This window comes from Miscanthus floridulus, chromosome 8 (assembly GCF_019320115.1).
Source record: "Miscanthus floridulus cultivar M001 chromosome 8, ASM1932011v1, whole genome shotgun sequence".
Taxonomy (NCBI): Eukaryota; Viridiplantae; Streptophyta; class Magnoliopsida; order Poales; family Poaceae; genus Miscanthus; species Miscanthus floridulus.
The window spans coordinates 70,840,454-70,857,892 of NC_089587.1; the positions used below are offsets into that span (position 1 = coordinate 70,840,454).

General features: G+C 45.6%; 1 long non-coding RNA gene and 1 pseudogene across 1 annotated transcript; both read right to left on the minus strand.

The window, feature by feature from the left end:
* Positions 1-13,985: 13,985 nt before the first annotated feature.
* Positions 13,986-15,249, minus strand: LOC136472494 (uncharacterized). Its single transcript, XR_010762367.1, has 3 exons — positions 14,905-15,249; positions 14,704-14,822; positions 13,986-14,617 (listed from the first exon to the last, which is right to left on the minus strand). It is a non-coding gene; the product is annotated as an uncharacterized lncRNA (long non-coding RNA).
* Positions 15,250-15,954: 705 nt separating this feature from the next.
* LOC136472495 (uncharacterized) lies at positions 15,955-16,895 on the minus strand (annotated as a pseudogene).
* Positions 16,896-17,439: the final 544 nt, after the last annotated feature.

Sequence of the window (17,439 nt, forward strand, 5' to 3'; positions counted from 1 at the left end):
CACCCGCTAAAGTGAGATATTGATCACCGAGTCAACTATCTAGGAATCTCGAGTTTGCCAGGAACCACATGTACCCGGGGGCCGACCGACTGCACTTTGGTCTTATCATCTCGCCCCCGTGTCCTACCACACCTGCTCCGGCACAGTGCGCTGCGGGCAATCTACTCGGCCCGAATAATCTCCCAGCTTCGCGGTCGGAAGGTACTTTATTCGGCCAGCTAAATGTAAGGCATGCGTTCAACATGACTCGAGGCCCAACAACGGTCGGTCCTTAATCGACACAGACGGAAACACTACAGTCCAAAACTCTGCAAGTCTCCGTCCGGTCTCAACTTCATTTAACACTTAGTTATACCATGACTTCATAGTCATCCAAGCAGATCCAGGTAACCACCTATAGCTCGCAGGTGACAGGAAATCACCCGACTTCTACCGGTCTAAGCCAGCTAAGCATTGACTCGACTGCGGATACCCGGGTAACAAGGATATAGTATAACAAAGGTAAACAAGGTATAATGCAGCAACGGTTGCAAACAACTCCTGAACGTAATGCATTAATTAAAGTAAAGCATTGAATTAATAATTGCAAACTGGGAGAAAATGCTCCGGGGCTTGCCTCTCTCGAAGGAGCTCGGACGGTGATCGGGGCACTCCGGAAGTTCCTCAACGTCCTCCTTGTCGGCTTCGGGCACTTCCTGCGGCTACACCTCGAACTGCTCCTCGGGCTCCTCGGGTATGACGACTGGGTTCTTGGTTTGCGGTCCTGTATGATGCAATGTGCGTAAGTGCTTATGCAATCGGTGCATCGAATGAGACGAATACAATGGATATGTTTGAATGCAAGGTAGTCAACATCATTCAAGAAAATATACTACAAGCACATGTCATCTACTGCATTCTCTTCTACTAGTAATATGTTAAGTCAACACATCTTATTAAATGCTTCAAAGATACACCAAAGCTTTACTAATTTCTTAATCCCACAAAAAGCAACACTTAATTAAACCCTAATTAATAATAGGTTTGAATAGCAACCTCTATTTTTCTTGCTTAGAAAAATCTTAGAAAATTACCATAGCACATTACTACCCTAAGTAGTCTACTATCAGATTTTCATGGTATTTGAATGAGTGGATTAGCCTACACAAAAATAACAAGCTACGGCATGATTATGAACATAAAAATACTTTGAACAGTGAAAAGTGTCAAACAACAGAGTTAGTATTTTTCCTAGGTTCTTCATAGCATACAATGACTGTACAAAAATTATCACATGCATGTTTTATACAAAGTTTGCTCTCTAGCTAAAATAACAAAAATCAGCCATTAAAGGTACTTGAACTACACCTCAAAATTTTCCCACAGCACATGCATGAAACATATTTTTCCTAGGAAGTACATTACATAAGAAGATTAACAAACTTGGAAATCATATTTTTCTGAAGCCTATAGATTTTTCTACACATTTTTCAAGTTATCAGCAATATACATGATTAAATAAAGTTCTACAGAAAAGTATCTCAAAAATGACATGCAATAATTTTCCCAAGTAGATATGATGATAAGGAACATAGACAAATTTATTTCAACAGATTTGGAGCAACTTTGAGTATCCAAACATTTTTCAAACCGTTTCTATTTTCAAATAATAAAGAATAATAGAAACCGAATACTCCTATTGCTACTGGGTCAGCCCGCTGGAATCAGTTGGCCCACGGCCACATTTGGCCTGCGCGGCCCGAGCGAAGGGAAGGGGGAGGCGGCCCGGCAGGGCGTCGGCCCATGGCCTCATTGGCCCAGCTTCGGCTGAGGCGGAGGCCACGCCGACGCTGTGACGCCGCGGCGGCGCGGCTCGGCCACGAGGCCGGCGGCCATTTCTGGCCATGACAGGGCGAGCTAGCGGGAGCACGTGGTGCGCGAGAAGCTGGCGAAGGCGGGAAGGTAGCTAGGCAGGGTGGAGAAGAGGAGGAAGGTGCCTTCCATGGCGGCCGAGCACTGCGGCGCCATGGCCGACGGTGGCGGGGCTCGAGACGGCGCTACCTGGGCTCAGCAGTCGGCACAGGCGCGAGCACGACGTGCCGGAGAGCGAGGCGGAGCTGCGGGCGCACGATCGCTGGCCGAGGTGGAGGAGACGTGGCAGATTTTGCCGGCGGGTGCGGTGGCGCGGCGAGGGGGAGAGTGAGGGCGCTCGGTGCTTGCGGAGAGGAGAGGCAGCGCGGGAGTGAGCAAGCGAGCGCACCGGCTTCAGCAGAAGTAGGCGGGCGCGTGGGCGCGGGCGCAGGCCGGCTGCGACGCACGACGGCATCGACGGCGCATGGCCGCCACGCGGCGGGCGAGCTCTGCCGCGGTCGGGACGCGACACGGCGCGTCAGCGGGCGGGCGAGCGCGGAGGCAGGCCAGGCGTGGCGCTGGGCTGGGCTGGCGATGCGCGTGGCGCTGGCGCGGGAGGCTCGCGGCTGTAGGCCGGGCCGGCTTCGGCCGTGGGCCGGAAACGAGGCGGCGGCCCGCGAATGAGAAAAGCCCTTTTTTATTTATATTTTCAAGAAATTTTTAAATGCCATCTTTCAAATATTATTTTGAGCAAGAAAATGACATCTTTTGAAAATGTACCAAAAATGAAAATTGATTGGAATGTAATCCTCTACAACTTTGCTTTTATGACCAAAGCCAAATTCTTTCTAGATTTTGAATTATAAAATCAAAGTCAATGTTTAACTCAAAACCCTATTTTTTGGGAAATTACTTTGGAAGCAAAATTTTGAATTAATTTGAATACAAACCTTGCTCCAAAAATTGAACTAAATAATCCTAGATTATTTACAATAGTAGCCAAACATGTTTTACTAACCTAGCAAGCAAAATCAGGGTAAAACAATTCTAACAAAGGTATGCAACATTCAGGTTTCACAACATGTTTCATATGTTTCGAAGCAGTGTTTCAGTTGTTATTTACATGGTTAGGCATGTATGATTAGGATGCTTGATGATGCATGATATGTATGATCTGCAGTGCCTAAATGCAGGCATAACATCGGGGTGTTACAGCCCTCCCCCCTTATAAAAATTTCATCCCGAGATTTGGGTTACGAACCATTTGTTATAAAAATCTTCATAAGCTTTTTGTAGATACTCTCCCGTTTCCCAAGTTGCATCTCCCTCATCATGATGATCCCACTGTATCTTGTATGTTTTCACCACACTATTCCGAGTAGCACGTTCCTTAGTGTCTAACACCCGGACTGGTTGCTCACGATACACCAAATCTGATTTGAGTTGGATACCTCGAGGTTCTATTCTTTCCACCGGAACACGCAAACATTTCTTGAGATGTGATACATGAAAAACTGGGAAAATGGTACTCATTGTCTCAGGTAACTCTAACTTGTAGGCTATCGGACCTCTTTGTTCTAAGATCTTATATGGTCCTACGAATCTCGCGGCAAGCTTTCTTCGGACTCCAAATCTTTTCTTCTTCATTGGCGTGACTTTCAGATAAACATAGTCACCAACTTCAAACACAAGGGATCTCCTTCTTCTGTCTGCATAACTTTTCTGACGTGATTGGGCCGCTTTCATATTCTGCTGAATAATATGAACTTTCTTCTCGGCTTCTTCTACAAACTCAATGCCATAATACCTTCTATCACCAGGCTCGACCCAATTCAATGGTGTTCTACATTTTCTACTATATAAAGCTTCGAATGGGGCCATCTTGATGCTTTCTTGATAACTATTATTATAAGAAAACTCAGCTAACGGCAACCATGACTCCCATGATCCCTTAGAAGACAATACACATGCTCTTAACATATCCTCCAAAACAGCATTCACTCGTTCAGTCTGACCATCTGTCTGAGGATGATAAGCGGTACTGCGAATCAAACTAGTTCCTAAGCCTTTGTGTAAATATTCCCAAAAGTGAGCCGTGAACTGTGAGCCTCTATCAGATACTATGGTCTTTGGTATACCATGCAACCTCACAATTTCTGCGATATACTTCTCGGCATATTGAGGTGGTCGATAAGTTGTCTTGACAGGTAGGAAATGAGCGGTCTTGGTAAGACGATCCACAATCACCCAAATTGAATCATGTCCTTTTTGAGTAGTGGACAAACCCGTGATAAAATCCATACTGATATCATCCCACTTCCAACTAGGGACTGATAAGGGTTGCAACATACCGGCATGTTTCATATGAATGGCTTTCACTTGACAACATGTGTCACATCTGACAACATATGCTGTAATTTCTTTCTTCATTTTGGTCCACCAATAGCGAGATCTTAGTTCTTGATACATCTTACTACTTCTGGGATGGATAGATAGCTTAGAAAGGTGAGCTTCATCCATGAGTTTATTCCTAAGCTCTCGATCCTTGGGAACCACAAGACGGTCGTCAAACCACAACACGCCCTGTTCATCCACTTTAAAGTGTTGAGACGACTTTTCTTTTATTTTCTCTTTGATGTGGAATATTCCCTTGTCGGTTTTCTGTCCTTCTATTATCTTACTCTCCAAAGAGCAACTAATCTAAATACTATGTAACACAGTAGGATGCATTAGATCGAACCCATCTTCAAGTAATGGCTGCACATTCAAGTAATGTGACTTTCTGCTCAAAGCATCTGCCACCACATTGGCTTTTCTAGGATGATATTGCACATTCAAGTTGTAATCCTTGATCAATTCCAACCATCTGCGCTGTCTCATGTTCAGCTCGGGTTGGGTAAAGATGTACTTAAGACTCTTGTGATCTGTGAAAATGTTGCACACATTACCAAGTAGATAATGTCTCCAAATTTTTAGGGCGTGCACAACTGCAGCAAGTTTAAGATCATGTGTTGGATAGTTGACCTCGTGCTTCCTCAATTGACGTGAGGCATAGGCAATGACTCTCCTTTCTTGCATAAGAACACAGCCCAATCCAGTCTTTGATGCGTCGCAAAACACATCAAATGGTTTCTCGATATCTGGTTGTGCGAGAACAGGAGCAGTGGTCAACAGTTTCCGCAAAGTGTGGAAAGCTGCTTCACACTCCTCTGTCCACACAAACTTGTGATCCTTCTGTAGGAGACTTGTCATCAGTTTGGCAATCTTCGAGAAATCTGGTATGAAGCGACGGTAATAACCGGCTAGTCCTAAGAAACTTCTAATCTCAGGAACTGTGGTCGGTGCTTTCCAATTCATCACTTCTTGCACCTTACTTGGATCGACTGAAACTCCATTTTCTGACAGAATGTGACCAAGGAAAGGAACTTTCCTTAACCAGAATTCGTATTTGCTAAACTTAGCATACAGTTGATGATCCCTAAGTCTGGTCAAGACAGTTCTCGGATGCTCTTCATGATCTTTCTCGTTCTCAGAGTACACCAGAATGTCATCGATGAACACTACCACAAACTTATCCAATTCTGGCATAAAAACTGTATTCATCAAAAATATAAAGTATGCAGGAGCATTTGTCAAGCCAAAGGACATGACAAGATACTCATACAACCCGTATCTGGTGGAAAATGCAGTTTTCGGTATATCCTGTGGCCTAATCTTGATCTGATGATAACCGGATCTCAAATCTATTTTTGAGAACACCTTGGCCTTGGATAATTGGTCAAACAGAACATCAATATGAGGCAAGGGATACTTATTCTTGATGGTCACAGCGTTGAGTGGCCTATAATCTACGCACATTCTCAAAGTGCCCTCTTTTTTCTTCTTCACAAACAAGGTGGGACATCCCCATTCAGACTTGCTTGGCCGTATAAACCCCTTTTTTGATAAATCTTCTAACTGCTTCTTCAGCTTAGCTAGTTCATCTGGAGGCATCCGATAGGGTCTCCTTGAAATCGGAGCTGTTCCGGGGACTAACTCAATTCCAAACTCAATCTCCCTATCCGGCGGAAGACCAGGTAGCTCATCTGGGAATACATCCAGAAATTCACACACTACCAGAATCTGATGAATAGGAATGACTGCCGTAGCACATGTAACACTTATAAGGTCTGTTCTTCGAGGCAATGGTACTTGGAAAGTACCCTCACCCAGGGGATCCTTAAGGGTAAGTACTCGACTTCCAGTATCTATGACTGCTCCCCAATCCTTCATCTAATTCATCCCTATAATGACATCCAAAACTAATCCAGGCATAACTATCAAGTTCACTCGGAACTTCCTGCTACCTAATTCAAGGGTTGCCCCTCGAACCATCCGGTTGGTCAAAACATCAGCCCCTGCTGAACTTATACGGTAACCATAACCCAATTCTGTGCATAGTTGTTCATGTTTCTGTGCAAATGCTTGACTCATAAAAGAATGCGATGATCCAGAATCAAATAGAACAACTGTAGGGTTTTTGTTGATAGGAAACTTACCAGCAGTGACGGGCTCTCCCTCAGGAATTTTATCAACAGTTGTACTATGCACCCTAGCATTATAAGTCTGCTACTTCTTCTTGGGCGGGTACGGACAAAACCTCGAGAAATGGCCGGGTTGATCACAGTTATAGCAGGGTCCTCTCACTGTCCCGGCAGATCCCACAGCTCCCTTGGAACTGCCTTGTACCGCAGTTGTGGCTGCTTTGTTGGGCTGTACTGCCATCTTGTAAGGCTTCTGGGGTCCATAGAAATTCTGACTTCTTTGCTGAGGTGGCCTGAACCTAGCGCCGGGTGCCGATGGGCGATATGGAGGACGACCTCCCATAGGTGCTCTAGCTTGCGACGGACCACCTTCAAGGGCTCTCTTGCGTGTCTTGGCTGCGGTGCTGGCGTTGTTATTCTTCTCCTGCTTCAGATAGTCGCTGATGAAGTCATTGAATCTGACGCGGTTGTTGGTACCAACATGCTTCATCATTTTTGGATTGAGTCCCCTCTTGAAACTGGCTATTCTTTTAGCATCTGTGTCAGCCATGTCGGGAGCATAGCGACATAAGTTGTTGAAGGCATGCAAATATTGCGTCACGGTCTTGGTGCCCTGGTTCAACGCCAGAAACTCTCCCAACTTCATCTCGGTCAGCCCGGGTGGAATATAGACTCCACGGAAGGCCTCAGCAAACTCTCTCCATGAAATCTGAGCATTTGGAGGGAAGGTGGTGCGGTGGTGCTTCCACCACATTCCCGCTGGTCCTTGCAACTGAAGTGCAGCATACTCCGTTTTCAACACCTCAGTCATCCTCAACACACGGAATTTATCTTCCATCGTGTTGATCCATTCCTCAGCATCGAGTGGCTCTGTTGCTTTCTTGAATACTGGTAGCCTAGTGTCCATAAAATCTGTGAAGCTGCTATATTGGTTCACTCCCATGCCACCACCCTAATTATTACCGCGTTGAACGTTGTTGGCGATGGTATGTAGAAAATCCTCCATATTCTTCTGGGATTGTTCCGCGTTGTGCTGACTCCCGAGCAGCTGTGCGAGGAACATCTCGGGGGTAAACGGGGGAGGAGGTGGCAAATGCGGTTCATGGGGAGGTTCATTGTTGTTGCCGTGGTTTCCACCACCACCACCACCGGTCCCCGCACCGTTAGCACCGATCTCAACGGCCTCATACGTGGTTCGGCGAGTGTTTGTCATCTGCATATTTCAGCAACAAGTAATGATTGAGTGAAGCTGTAATAATTGCGAGTGAAGGAAAAATTATGCCGTACTGAATTTACTGGAGAGAATAAATTCATACAATAAAACAAAGGCACAACAATCGCATCCCAATTAAAACAACAGCGCTTAATCAAATTACTTCAACGGCAAACATCGCGTCCATACAACCAAATTTGCCAGTATACATACACTGGACTTTTTATGCGTTCAGATATCGCATTCGAAATCAAGTTCCAACCACATGCCAAGTCTCATACGTTCGAAGCAACATACAATAGGTTACATGCCAACAAAAGAAAGGTCATCGCGACAGGACCTAGATACTAGCGCAAGGCAACTAGCCTACTCCTCGGGGCCATCGTCGGGATCGGAGACGTCACCATCGCCCCCAGGTGAAACTACAGGCTCGTCCTCGTTGTCGTCGTCGATATCCATGCCAGCGGCGTCCGGTGGAGCATATGGGCCAACCCCATTGTAGAGCGCGTGAAACTCCTCGTGCAGGTTGCCGTTGTATTCCTCTAGCTCATCAACCCTCTGCAGCAGAAGGTCCCTCTCGTCCCAAGCTTCATTCCTTTCCTGAACCAACTGTCCAATCATGCGGTCTGCATTATTGTTGGCTTGAGTCAACGTATGCACCCGCTGCATAGCTCTATCACCTCTCTCAACCGCCTGATCTTGCTGTAAGTTCATATCAGCCAACTGCTCCTGCAAACTAGCTATAGCACGTGCCTGTCTCTTCTTCTGCTTTCTCCCCTTGAGCTTATCCTCACCACGCAAGCCAGTCAAAGTCCAGTAGGTACTCTCGAGACCCTCATACGCTCTGATGGCGGTGAACATAGCACTCATTGCCTGGTTGTCGCTAGCCTGTCCCTCAGCTGGACCTCTGACCAATGCACTTCCCTAAGGCTGAACCCAAATGGCATCACGAGGATCATCCCTAGGAAAAGTGCCAGCTAGAGCTGCTGCAAGCTCACTGGGAAATCTGCTCATAATGTCTCTGATGACACGGAAGGCTGCTCCTTCTGCACCCTCAGCGGGAGTGCGACCCTCAAACTCCAAGTGCCAACCATCCCAATCTAGAGCATCACCGAGAGCAGGAACCGTGATCTCTACCACTGCGAGTCCATCCTCTGCTAACTGGCTCTCATTCCAAGAGTACACCGGTTCTTGACCCTCTGGGTACCCCAAATCATGGAGCACTCTCCAAAGCAAAGTCGGCATGCCAAACTCGCTCAAGAAGGTGTCCGTGGTGTGGTGTTCCCTCAGGGCCAACGGACGTCGAGGTGCTCTTCCTTCGGTGGACTTACGGGCGGTCTACTTTGTGCGGGCCATCTGTAGCAAAAGTTCTTTTATTACCCCGGGGAAACATATTTTAGGTGATACAACTTTTATCAAAAAGAGATAATCAATTTATACGGGGATGAATGCATGACATGAATGAAATGCACAAGTAATATGATGTATGTACGCGCCGTACGTTCTCACAAACTTATGAAATAAATAATTTCTAACGACGAATTCGGTGGCATACAAACGATCTCTCAAATACGTAGCTAATACGTTCTACACGATAGCGTTGTGATGTACCTGCAGAAGATTCATTTCAGCCCAATTCCCAATGAATGCATAAAAGCAGTAAATTTTATCTACACGCTCTACACGAATCCCCAGATACGTGTACAACGGTAGTAACTACCCGAACCATCGTCCTATTGACGGCATCGCCTCAACAGACGGAAGACCCATACATGAGATACCTTTGTAAAACATGCGTAGAACATGTAATTACTCCAGCATCATATAAGCATTCACCCTAGATCGGCAGTGTATCCGATCATGCTCTCACAACTCACACTTACCGAGGCGTAGAGGCAAATGATCCATATATTACCACTCAAACAAGTGGCACTCATACAATAGCACGCCGTATGAGCGACGAAAGAGAAATATGATGCAAGAACCCCAAGTCAGTACTTAATTAAGCCACCTAGAGTCCTTAACTGGGCATAAAGGATATGATCACTAGCACACTTTATAGTTTGAAAATCACGTTTTCCAAATGCCTTTTTGTTTTAAATACACTTGTGAACAGTAACACGCTAAACCATGCTCTGATGCCAGCTGTAACAGAACCGACCAATTATACGAAATTAAGTAAGAAAATCATCCACCAGAGCAGACGATTTGGCAAACTTAAGCCTGTATAACCCGGTAGTCCGTGAAATCACGAAGGATTTCAAACCAACTTCCATTCCAGCCAAGATCGTAATAAGTTTAGCGGTCACCATCACATATTACATAAAAGTTCGCAATCTCAGATACATCAGAGTTTCAACATAGTTATTACAAAACAAGTTCGAATAAAAGTAGCGGAAGCCATTTGTTCAAACCACACACACACTCACGCGGAGTTCAAATAGTGCCAGCGAATGATCATCTCCAACAAAAGCATCAGACGAGACGTAAGGAATGACCATGCCCATGGTCCTAAGCATCACCCATCGCAGGATAAAGGTAGTTGATACAGTAGCCATAATACATCTGCCCATCTGCAACAAGTGGGAATAAAACCCTGAGTACGAGAAGGTACTCAGCTAGACTTACCCGACATAACCGAAAATAAGTGACACCAAGGATTATGAAGGGCTTTATAGTAGGGTAGCTGACTCATTTGCAAAAAGAAGCATTTTTAGCATTTCAAGACCCTTTTCAAAAGTATTATTGCCAAGTTAATTATTATTAACCTGTCGACTAGATTTGCACCTATACTAGAGTAAACATGCGATTAAGCAGATAATGATAACCAATGATCATTAAACAACTTCCATACTGTCATATTCATTATAACTGTCCAAGTGTTCTATAAACATTTACTACGATGAAGTCACTCAAGTCAAGTGCTCACTATCCAGGAGCGATGGCGATTCGAATCGATTCCTAACCAGTTGGTGATTTATTCCTTACACAAACCTCACTCACCCGCTAAAGTGAGATATTGATCACCGAGTCAACTATCTAGGAATCTCGAGTTTGCCAGGAACCACATGTACCCGGGGGCCGACCGACTGCACTTTGGTCTTATAATCTCGCCCCCGTGTCCTACCACACCTGCTCCGGCACAGTGCGCAGCGGGCAATCTACTTGGCCCGAATAATCTCCCAGCTTCGCGGTCGGAAGGTACTTTATCCGGCCAGCTAAATGTAAGGCATGCGTTCAACATGACTCGAGGCCCAACAACGATCGGTCCTTAATCGACACAGACAGAAACACTATAGTCCAAAACTCTGCAAGTCTCCGTCTGGTCTCAACTTCATTTAACACTTAGTTATACCATGACTTCATAGTCATCCAAGCAGATCTAGGTAGCCACCTATAGCTCGCAGGTGACAGGAAATCACCCGACTTCTATCGGTCTAAACCAGCTAAGCATTGACTCGACTGCGGATACCCGGGTAACAAGGATATAGTATAACAAAGGTAAACAAGGTATAATGCAGCAACGGTTGCAAACAACTTCTGAACGTAATGCATTAATTAAAGTAAAGCATTGAATTAATAATTGCAAACCGGGAGAAAATGCTCCGGGGCTTGCCTCTCTCGAAGGAGCTCGGACGGTGATCGGGGCACTCTGGAAGTTCCTCAACGTCCTCCTCGTCGGCTTCGGGCACTTCCTGCGGCTGCACCTCAAACTGCTCCTCAGGCTCCTCGGGTATGACGACTGGGTTCTTGGTTTGTGATCCTGTATGATGCAATGTGCGTAAGTGCTTATGCAATCGGTGCATTGGATGAGACGAATACAATGGATATATTTGAATGCAAGGTAGTCAACATCATTCAAGAAAATATACTATAAGCACATGTCATCTACTGCATTCTCTTCTACTACTAATATGTTAAGTCAACACATCTTATTAAATGCTTCAAAGATACACCAAAGCTTTACTTATTTCTTAATCCCACAAAAAGCAACACTTAATTAAACTCTAATTAATAATAGGTTTGAATAGCAACCTCTATTTTTCTTGCTTAGAAAAATCTTAGAAAATTACCATAGCACATTACTACCCTAAGTAGTCTACTATCAGATTTTCATGGTATTTGAATGAGTGGATTAGCCTACACAAAAATAACAAGCTATGGCATGATTATGAACATAAAAATACTTTGAACAGTGAAAAGTGTCAAACAATAGAGTTAGTATTTTTCCTAGGTTCTTCATAGCATACAATGACTGTACAAAAATTATCACAAGCATGTTTTATACAAAGTTTGCTCTCTAGCTAAAATAACAAAAATCAGCCATTAAAGGTACTTGAACTACACCTCAAAATTTTCCCACAGCACATGCATGAAACATATTTTTCCTAGGAAGTACATTACATAAGAAGATTAACAAACTTGGAAATCATATTTTTCTGAAGCCTATAGATTTTTCTACACATTTTTCAAGTTATCAGCAATATACATGATTAAATAAAGTTCTACAGAAAAGTATCTCAAAAATGACATGCAATAATTTTCCCAAGTAGATATGATGATAAGGAACCTAGACAAATTTATTTCAACAGATTTGGAGCAACTTTGAGTATCCAAACATTTTTCAAACCGTTTCTATTTTCAAATAATAAAGAATAATGGAAACCGAATACTCCTATTGCTACTGGGCCAGCCCGCTGGAATTAGTTGGCCCATGACCACATTTGGCCTGCGCGGCCCGAGCGAAGGGAAGGGGGAGGTGGCCCGGCAGGGCATCGGCCCATGGCCTCATTGGCCCAGCTTTGGCTGAGGCGGAGGCCACGTCGGCGCTGTGACGCCGCGGCGGCGCGGCTCGGCCATGAGGCCGGCGGCCATTTCCGGCCGTGACAGGGCGAGCTAGCGGGAGCACACAGTGCGCGAGAAGCTGGCGAAGGCGGGAAGGTAGCTAGGCAGGGTGGAGAAGAGGAGGAAGGTGCCTTCCATGGCGGCCGAGCACTGCGGCGCCATGGCCGATGGTGGCGGGGCTCGAGACGACGCTACCTAGGCTCAACAGTCGGCATAGGCGCGAGCACGACGTGCCGGAGAGCGAGGCGGAGCTGCGGGCGCACGATCGCTGGCCGAGGTGGAGGAGACACGGCGGATTTTGCCAGCGGGTGCGGTGGCGCGGCGAGGGGGAGAGTGAGGGCGCTCGGTGCTTGCGGAGGGGAGAGGCAGCGCGGGAGTGAGCAAGCGAGCGCACCGGCTTTAGCAGAAGTAGGCGGGCGCATGGGCGCGGGCGCAGGCCGGCTGCGACGCGCGGCGGCGTCGACGGCGCATGGCCGCCACGCGGCGGGCGAGCTCTGCCGCGGTCGGCACGCGACGCGGTGCGTCAGCGGGCGGGCGAGCACGGAGGCAGGCCAGGCACGGCGCTGGGCTGGGCTGGCGATGCGTGCGGCGCTGGCGTGGGAGGCTCGCGGCTGCAGGCCGGGCCGGCTTCGGCCGTGGGCCGGAAACGAGGCGGCGGCCCGCGAATGAGAAAACCCCTTTTTTATTTACATTTTCAAGAAATTTTTAAATGCCATATTTCAAATATTATTTTGAGCAAGAAAATGACATCTTTTGAAAATGTACCAAAAATAAAAATTGATTAGAATGTAATCATCTACAACTTTGCTTTTATGACCAAAGCCAAATTCTTTCTAGATTTTGAATTATAAAATCAAAGTCAATGTTTAACTCAAAACCCTAATTTTTGGGAAATTACTTTGGAAGCAAAATTTTGAATTAATTTGAATACAAACCTTGCTCCAAAAATTGAACTAAATAATCCTAGATGATTTACAATAGTAGCCAAACATGTTTTACTAACCTAGCAAGCAAAATCAGGGCAAAACAATTCTAACAAAGGTATGCAACATTCAGGTTTCACAACATGTTTCATATGTTTCGAAGCAGTGTTTCAGTTGTTATTTACATGGTTAGGCATGTATGATTAGGATGCTTGATGATGCATGATATGTATGATTTGCAGTGCCTAAATGCAGGCATAACACCGGGGTGTTACAGCATCAAAGTTCAGCTAGGCGCTAGGCGGAATCTAGGCGCTGACCCATTGCCTAGCGCCTAGTCGGAAGTACTCGGTCCTAGGCGCTCCTAGGTGTTTTTCTAGGCGTTTTGGCAATATAGCCATAAATTATATATATATATATATATATATTATGTATATAACTATATATATGTATATAAGTATATAACTACTATATATGAGTCACAATAAGTATAAAAAGAGGGCCAGTAGACATATCTGATTCCTAGCTGGCTTACTCTTGCATGTTCCTAGCCCCTACAACACATTTTGATAGCTAGTAGTTAGTAAATTAGTCAATAGATAGCTAGTTGTTCATAAAAAAACACTAAGTTGTGACTTATCTGGATGATTTCAGCAGCCTTCCATCCATGAGCACACCATATCAACAGCTGGTAATTACAATACAAGTGGATAGGACAGTAATACAAGTGCACAACACAATTTATAAATAAAGGACAGCACAAGCACATAGTTCTTAGTTCAGGTCTCACAAATCGCAAAAGAAGACACACAGACACAAAGTGACACAGCTGCAGTTCATAAGACCAGGGCATCACAAAAGGCTTCACTACTAGATGGAGATGGTCCAGATCATATTTCTTCTTCACTGTAGTACACATCCTCATCGTCATACTCTTCATCTTCAGACTCAAATTCTTCTCCTTCATAGAGCTCCCTCACTCTTGCACTTCTATGGAGCTAAAGCTGTTCATCTGCTCCCACTGCCTCTCCAATGACAGACCAAGGTATCCCTGTACCTTCCATCTCATCTTCCTCCCCATCTCTAAAGTCAACTAATGAACAATCATCCCCACCCTCTTGGAGAAAACCTTGAGCTTCAGTTGTATCACTAGACAAGAGAACATCAGTGATTTTGTTTGACTTGATCTTTTGTCTCTTACTAAGCAGCTTGGAGTTGAATTGGATATACACCAGCTTGTTGAGGCGGGTTGTAGTAAGCCTATTCCTCTTCTTAGTGTGTATCTACAATTTAAAAAGAGCATTCTCAGTTCTACAATTTAATTATAATGCTGCTGAAACTGAAATGTTCATAATAGATAGGTACTAACCCCTTCAACCCCACTCCAATTTCTTTCACAACCAGAAGAGCTTGATGTCAAAGATAGGATCCTTGTAGCCATCTTCTGTAAAGCTGGTGTTTCATATCCATACAGTCTCCACCATGATGCTGAAATAAAAAAAACACCTCTATTAGTTTAGAAAACAACAAACAGCCATGAGCCATGCAAGCTTATAGGAAGTACCTCTACCTGGGTTGTAATCAAAGTTTTCAAAAGTCCTAGCAAGCTTCTTGCTAAAGGGTCCTTCTCTATTCTAAAACTTCTTTAGTTCAATGTTGGCAGCCTGATGCTGCATGTCCTCATCATGATAATAAAATTTCTCAACACAAGCTATAAACCCTTCTGATATTTTGGGCTGATCAAAGATTGATGGGTCACTATAGCTATAGTGAGGATTCAGCAAATAGGTTGTCAAATGCAATGGAGAATCAAGTCTTCCATTCATCTTCTTGTCAATAACAGCTATTACATCCTTGAACCGAGCCTCAACATTTCCAAAGGCCTCTTTGATCTGTCTCTTTGCCTTTAGTAGTTCTCCATAAAGGAAACCCATGGATGTCCTCACATCCCCATCAACCAAACGTAGGACTTTGACCAATGGCTAAAAAATAGTCAATGTTAGCTTCACATCCTTCCAAAAGCTTGGACTCAATATAGTTGCTGTTGCCTCTTTTCCTTTCTTTGATTTCACATCCTTCAATGAGTCCCACCTACTATGAACCACCATCTTCCTTAACTGGTCCTTCTCTTGCATGCTACTCAAAGTGAGAAAGTTTGAAGCAAACCTAGTCACTCCTGGCCTCACTACCTCTTTCCCCTCTGTGAAGTATCTCAAGCACTCCAATGTCCTTGTGTGGCCATAGACAAATATGGTAAATGCCTTTGCTTGGTCAACCACTTTCTTGAACCGAGTCATGTTGCTAATTCCTTGGAGCATAAGGTTGATTGTGTGAGCTGCACAAGAGGTCCAAAATATGTGTGGTCTCTTTTCTTCCAATAGCCTCTTTGCTCTCATGTTGTTAGAGGCATTGTCAGTCACTACTTGCACCACATTGTCTGGACCAATCTCTTCAATTGCTTTGTCCACAAGATCAAAGATGACCTCACTGGTATGTGAGACATGTGACATCTCCTTAGAGCTGATGAAGGAGGTTCCATCAGCACAATTGGTGCACAGATTCATTATGCTTCTCCTCTTCCTATCTGACCAAGCATCAGTCATAATAGAACACCCATTTTTCATCTTCTCGGCTTCACGCTCCTGCAGCAAACCCTTAGTTCTTTCATATTCTTCTTCCAGCAACTTCCCTCGCAGTGCATCCTGAGTTGGAGGTACAAGTCCTGGACCAAACTGTCCAATTGCTTCGCACATTTGCTTGAACTCATCATTATCACATGCATTGAAAGCAATTCCCGCCAATACAACATTGAAAGAAGCATAATTAGTGTTCAGTACAGGAAAACAACATCTAATGAACTTTGAAATGTAAAAACAGCATAGTATACTAGCAATTTACCATGTGTATAGGCCCATCTTGCAATGTACTTATGCACCTCATTGGTTCTTTCTTTCCAAAGTTCCTTGTTCAGCTGCTGTTGCTTCAAAGAATCAGACTTGGTAGCTTTAGGATCAATAGCACGTGTCCATTTGTCAATGGGTCCTAATTTGTGGGGCTCTGAACTTCCAACACAGGTGACTTCATCTGAATCTGTTCCAACCCTAGATACATGAACTTCCTCTCTAATTTCTAGCTCACGAACAGTCTTCTCCTCCCTCTTCCTTTTTGCATCAGCTAGTGCCTTCTTGCACTTCTCTTTAGCCTCCATAGCCTGTGGTGTTCTTGATGTGCATTTCTTCACATTCTTTCCTTCATGAGCCAAATGCTCCTTCAACCTATGAATCCCTCCTCTCATCTCCTTGTCACAGAGCTTGCACTTCACCTTGTCCTTGTTGCTAGCATCAACAAGAACACCATATTCCCATCCAACATCATCTGAGTTCCTTTTCAGGAGATTAGTTGCCTCAGTTCCTGTTGCATCTGGTGCAGAAACACCTTGTTCTGTCGACATCCTACATTCAAATTCAAGAGTTCACCAATGAATTCAAATACAGGGGAGATGAGCAGGGGAGGAGCTACCGACATGGGAGGGGAGAGGAGCATGGGAGGGAAGGGAGCTCACCTTGGGGACTTTGGGTGGTCGACGGGGAGGGGTTCTAGTCAAGGACGAGCAGGACGGTGGCGGCGAGTCGACGACGAGTAGGACCGGCGACGCGCGAGTCGGGGACGAGTAGGGGATGAGCTTGGACGAGTAGGGGAGGAGCAGAGGAGGAGCAGGACTGACGGGAGGAGCAGGACCGGTGGGAGGAGCAGAGGAGGAGGACCGGTGGGAGGAGCAGAGAAGGAGGACCGGTGGAAGGAGCAGAGGAGGAGGACCGGCGGGAGGAGCAGAGGCGGGGACGAGCGAATGGCGCCGCGCTCCCTTCTAATCCTCCCGCGGCTGGGTCTCGTGGCCGTGCGCGGGCCTAGCCATGCGGGAATTCCTCCCGCGCTCCGATTTGGCGCGCCAAAACTGGCCACCCTCGAGCTCGCGCTCATCTCGCGTGCCTACGCGCCGCGTCCGCACCCGCCTAGCGCACCTACGCGCCGCCTAGCTCTGCCTAGCGCCGTGATGCGCGACTATGCCCCTAGTCGCGGCGACGGGCTTCGCCCAGTGACTAGGCGC